This window comes from Anomaloglossus baeobatrachus (genome assembly GCF_048569485.1).
Source record: "Anomaloglossus baeobatrachus isolate aAnoBae1 chromosome 9 unlocalized genomic scaffold, aAnoBae1.hap1 SUPER_9_unloc_1, whole genome shotgun sequence".
Classification (NCBI taxonomy): Eukaryota; Metazoa; Chordata; class Amphibia; order Anura; family Aromobatidae; genus Anomaloglossus; species Anomaloglossus baeobatrachus.
Genome location: NW_027441819.1, coordinates 912,266 through 918,265, shown reverse-complemented (window position 1 = coordinate 918,265; position 6,000 = coordinate 912,266). Strand labels below are relative to the sequence as shown.

At 53.0% G+C, this 6,000-nt stretch overlaps 1 protein-coding gene across 1 annotated transcript in view; it reads left to right on the top strand.

The window, feature by feature from the left end:
* Nucleotides 1–1,357: 1,357 nt before the first annotated feature.
* Nucleotides 1,358–6,000, top strand: part of DAB2IP (DAB2 interacting protein) — a 191,994-nt gene continuing 187,351 nt past the window's right edge. Inside the window, exon 1 of the mRNA XM_075331852.1 lies at nt 1,358–1,459. The gene's annotated coding sequence lies outside the window, so the exon portion shown is untranslated. The remainder of the gene's footprint in view (nt 1,460–6,000) is intronic.

The following is a 6,000-nucleotide window of genomic DNA, read 5'->3' as shown; positions in this document are numbered from 1 at the left end:
GTGTAGAGGCTGTGTCGGTCTGTCCGGTGTGTGGAGGCGGTGTCCGTGTGTCTGGTGTGTAGAGGCGGTGTCTGTGTGTCCGGTGTGTGGAGGCGGTGTTCGTGTGTCCGGTGTGGGGAAGAGGTGTCCGTGTGTCCGGTGTGTGGAGGCAATGTCCGTGTGTCCAGTGTGTGGAGGCGTTGTCCATGTGTCCGGTGTGTGGAGGCAGTGTCCGTGTGTCCGGTGTGGGGAGGCCGTGTCTGTGTGTCCGGTGTGGGGAGGCGGTGTCTGGTGTGTGGAGGCTGTGTCCGTGTGTCCGGTGTGGAGGCCGTGTCCGTGTGTCCGGTGTGGAGGCGGTGTCCGTGTGTCCGGTATGTGGAGGCTGTGTCAGTGTGTCCGGTGTGTGGAGGCCGTGTCCGTGTATCCGGTGTGTGGAGGCAGTGTCCGTGTGTCTGGTGTTTGGAGGCCGTGTCTGTGTGTCCAGTGTGTGGAGGCTGTGTCCGTGTGTCCGGTATGTGGAAGCAGTGTCCGTGTGTCCGGTGTGTGGAGGCGGTGTCCGTGTGTCTGGTGTGGGGAGGCTGTGTCCGTGTGTCCGGTGTGTGGAGGCAGTGTCCGTGTGTCCGGTGTGGGGAGGCAGTGTCCGTGTGGAGACTGTGTCTGTGTGTCCGGTGTGTGGAGGCAGTGTCCGTGTGTCCGGTGTGGGGAGGCAGTGTCCGTGTGGAGGCTGTGTCCGTGTGTTCGGTGTGTGGAGGCTGTGTCCGTGTGTCCGGTGTGTGGAGGCTGTGTCCGTGTGTCCAGTGTGTGGAGGCTGTGTCTGTGTGTCCGGTGTGTGGTAGCTGTGTCCATGTGTCCGGTGTGTGGCGTCTGTGTCCGTGTGTTCGGTGTGTGGAGGCAGTGTCCGTGTGTCCGGTGTGTGGCGTCTGTGTCCGTGTGTCCGGTGTGTGGAGGCCGTGTCCGTGTGTCCGGTGTGTGGAGGCTGTGTCTGTGTGTCTGGTGTGTGGAGGCTGTGTCCGTGTGTCCGGTGTGTGGAGGCTGCGTCCGTGTGTCCGGTGTGTGGAGGCTGCGTCCGTGTGTCTGGTGTGTGGTGGCTGTGTCTGTGTGTCCGGTGTGGGGAGGCTGTGTCCGTGTGTCCGATGTGGGGAGGCTGTGTCCGTGTGTCCGGTGAGGGGAGGCTGTGTCCGTGTGTCCCGTGTGTGGAGGCTGTGTCCGTGTGTCCGGTGTGTGGAAGCGGTGTCCGTGTGTCCGGTGTGGAGGCTGTGTCCGTGTGTCCGGTGTGGAGGACCCGCCGCTCCTGTGAGTGCCGCCGCCGCCGCCGCCGCTGGTTGCCATGGTAACAGGCGGGGCGGGCTCGCGCAGATGTGACAGCTCCGTCCTCTCCGCCCCGGTCCCGGCGCCATCTCCTCCGTCTTCTCCTCAGCGCCGGAATCCAGAAACGGAGGAGAAGCTGCAGGAAATCAGTGAGGAGAGCGGACAATGCCCGGTGAGAAAGATGGCGTCGGCCCCGTGCACCGGTAGACCGGGGGGAGGGGGAGGATGATGATGATGGAGAGATGATGATGAGGGGAGATGATGATGGAGAGATGATGATGGGGGAGATGATGATGGGGGAGATGATGATGGGGGAGATGATGATGGGGAAAATGATGGGGGATGATGATGATGGGGGAGATGATGATGGGGGGAAATGATGGGCGATGATGATGGGGGTGATGATGGGGGGATGATGGAGGGACATGATGGGGGGATGATGATGGGGGAGATGATGGGGGGATGATGATGGGGGAGATGATGATGGGGGGATGATGATGGGAAAGATGATAGGGGAAATAATGGGGGATGATGATGATGGGGGGATGATGATGGGGGATGATGATGGAGAGATGATGATGGGGGGGAAATGATGGGGGGATGATGATGGGGGGATGATGATGGGGGAGATGATGATGGGGGGATGATGATGGGGAAGATGATAGGGGAAATAATGGGGGATGATGATGATGGGGGGATGATGATGGGGGAGATGATGATGGGGGATGATGATGGGGAAGATGATAGGGGAAATAATGGAGGATGATGATGATGGGGGGATGATGATGGGGGATGATGATGGAGAGATGATGATGGGGGGGTGATGATGGGGGGGATGATGATGGTGGAGAGATGATGGGAGAGATGAAGATGGGGGGATTATGGGGAGATGATGATGGTGGGGAGATGATGATGATGGGGGAAATGATGGGGGAGATGATGATGGGGGGAGATGATGGGGGAGATGATGATGGGGGATGATGATGGGGAGGATGATGATGGGGAGATGATGATGGGGGGATGATGATGGGGGATATGATGGAGGGAGATGATGATGGAGGAGATGATGGGGGGAGATGATGGGGGAAGATGATTGGGGGAAGATGATGGAGGAAGATGATGATGGGGGAGATTATGGTGGGGGGATGATGATGGGGAAATGATAATGGAGGGATTATGATGGGGAAATGATGATTGGGAGAGATGATGGGGGATGATGAGGGAAAATGATTTGGGGAAGATGATGGAGGGAGATGATGGGGGATGATGAGAGAAGATGATGGGGAGATGGTGATGGGGAGATGATGATGGGGAGATGATGGGGAAATGATGATTGGGAAATGATGATGGGGAGATGATGGAGGGAGATGATGGGGGATGATGAGGGAAGATGATTGGGGGAAGATGATAGGGGAAGATGATGGAGGGAGATGATGGGGGTATATGATGGCGGAGATGATAGAAGATGATGAGGGAAGATGATGGGGGGAGATGATGGGGGAGATGATGGAAGATGATGAGGGAAGATGATGGGGGGAGATGATGGGGGAGATGATGGAAGATGATGATGGAAGATGATGGGGGAGATGATGGGGGAGATGATGGAAGATGATGGGGGAGATGATGGGGGGAGATAATGGGCGTGATGTGAGGGATGACGCCCGTCCAGTCACTAATGCACACACACCTGGTTGATGCCCGAGCGTGTCTGTGCATTCCAGAAGCAGCAGAGGAAACATAGTGAGGAGTGTCAGAGTCTGTGGTGTGAATTGTGTCTGATGTCGCCATGACACTCGGTGAGTTTAGAGCCGTACACCGTGTGACATTGAGAATGTGGGAGCGTTACACAGGATCCCTCTCACTCATGGTCCTCCCTTCTTTACTTGCTTAGTTGGTGTAGTTGGGTATGCTGTGGTTGGTTAAGCACAATCCTACTAATAATTGGGAGCCTCGGGAGATTACGTCTTGGAGGGGACGTCTTGGGGGATATTTGCTCCTCCAGTTTCCTATCTAAGTCCTTGTCACCTGTGAGATCTTCCTGGATTTATTTGGGATTCTGAGGATATGTTTTTTGAGTGTGGTCATATGAGGTCATACGATTGACTTCCTACCAGGGGCCAAAATGCCTAAATCTCGTATGTTTAATCTTGCTCTGCCAGAAAGAAATGCATTTCAGCAGCATATCCAAGAAAGTCTGGCCCAGGGGCATATACAGCTGTCCACCAAGGGCTGTCCACATCTCTAGTGGGCCAGGGGCACATACGGCTGTCCACCAAGGGCCGTCCACATCTCTAGTGGGCCAGGGGCACATACGGCTGTCCACCAAGGACCGTCCACATCTCTAGTGGGCCAGGGGCACATATGGCTGACCACCAAGGGCCGTCCACATCTCCAGTGACCCAGGGGCATATACAGCTGTCCACCAAGGGCCGTCCACATCTCTAGTGGCCCAGGGGCATATACAGCTGTCCACCAAGGGCCTTCCACATCTCCAGTGACCCAGGTGCATATACAGCTGTCCACCAAGGGCCGTCCACATCTCCAGTTGCCCAGGGGCATATACAGCTGTCCACCAAGGGCCGTCCACATCTCCAGTGGCCCAGGGTCATATACGGCCGTCTACCTCTCCATGGGGTTTTTCTTTAAGAAAAATAATGGAGGTTTGCGCCCATGCTGGGATTTTAGAGAGATTAATACGATCACGTCCATAATCCCGATCCTTTACCGCTTATACCTGTCCTGAGCTAGCCGTAGCCAAGTGGGTTTCTAAACTTTATCTAAGGTGGGCGTATAACTTCAAGGCGATGAGTCGAAAACCGCTTTCAATACACCCGAGGGTCACGGCAGTTTTTCAGAACTTCATTGATGCCATTTTTCTCCTCTGATAGGTGGACAATTTATTTGGATTTATTTTTATGGATTTACTCACACTCTTGTGAGGAGCATCTTGACCAGGTTCAACAGGTTGTTCAAATTTTTTGTTACAATAAGTTATTTGCCAAACTGGAGAAATGTCAACTTGAGCTTCAACAGGTACATTTTTCGGGGCATTTGGTTTCTTCGGGGTTTCAGATGGACCCTGTTAATGTACAAGCCTTCTTGGATTGGGTACAACCTACTAACCTTAAAACTTTGCAGAGGTTTTTAGGTTTTCCTAATTACTATCGAAAGTTCATTAAGAATTTCTCAGTAATTGTAAGACCTCTTACTGATCTGACCTAGAAGGGGACTGACTTTTCTGTTTGGGCTAAAGAGGCTGTTGAGGCCTTTGTCGCTCTCAGGATGGTCTTCTCTAAGGCTCTGGTCCTCAGTCAACCCAAGTGTGACGCCTCTTCTATTGGCATGGGTGCGGACTCTATCTATAATATTGGGGACTGAGAGCTTCTGGCAGTGAAGAGAGCGTATGGGGAGTGGAGACATTGGTTAGAGGAGGCTAAACCTAAGGTGACAGTCTTTACCGACCATAGAAACCTGCTGTATGGTGACGCCACCAAATGTCTAAACACGAGACAGGCCCGGTGGGCTCTTTTCTTTGCCTGGTTTGACTTTTCTGTTACTTATCTCCATGGATCTAGAATGTGAAGTTAGATGCTGTGAGGCAAATCCCGGGATATGAAGATGAATTATGACTCCAGTCATAATCCCTCATCACTCCCTGGCAGTGCCCCCTCCCTTCTTGTTCTCAGTGTTCCACTTACACCTCCATGGCCATGTCCTGTGATATGGAGATGAGGTGGTGTGGGAACAATGGACACAGGATGACTCCCTGCCGTCACCCTGTAGTAGGAGCTGCTAGCTAGTTAGCAAGGCTATGGAAATAGCCAGACAGAACGACTCCAGTAAAAAATGGTTCATATCTCGCAAGCCATATTTCCGATAAATATGGCAACCATAAAAATGGTGTCTCCGCATGCGGACGATGCCGGCACACCCTTTTTATGGGAGCAGGACATTGGGAAATGCCCCAGGCGTGATATCAGCCAATGGGGAACTGGCAGACAGGTCATGAGTCCCCTCGTTCTGTAGCTAAATTCATAACTGTCACAATGAGAGCATTGGCGTCCGCCTACGACGCTCCCAGGCAAAGTTATGGCCCATATTCCATGTTGTGGATTGTCCATAACTCAAGCCAGGGGTGGAGCAGTGCTTCCCTGTGAGGTCACTAAGGTAGGAGGGGACCTGGATCTGCCCAGGTTGATAACCCTACTTCGGCCATTTTCCAGTGTTCTTTTCGCTGGGGGCACGTGTAGGAAACATCTGTGGGAAGGATCCTAGAAACCTGGCCTACAGCGCCCCCCTGTGGCCAGACGCAACAAGGTAACTGCTGGAACTGTGTATGCCTGTTTGTAACCCATGCTTTGATTGTAACTGTACTCTGACATATGTATATTCTGTAGATTCCCTATTGTATATATTGTAGTTTCTAGTGTGCTTTAGGCTGATTAAATTATATAATTAATCTTGGGCTGTTCTGTTATCTCGATCTTGAATCCCACGTCTGTGTGTTCGGCTAATAGTTACCGTAAATCGGTTGGTGGCAGCGAATTGTGCCAAGGATTATTGTGGGGAGGCCAGTGAGATTCGGGGAGATTTTATATATTCCGCCCGCGGAGGTCGGGGGAATATATACCTTACTCTCACCGGGGACCCTTCAATAATCGGCATAAGTAGTATAGCGGCCTCCTTGCTTATGGTCGGGCAATTCCATAATTG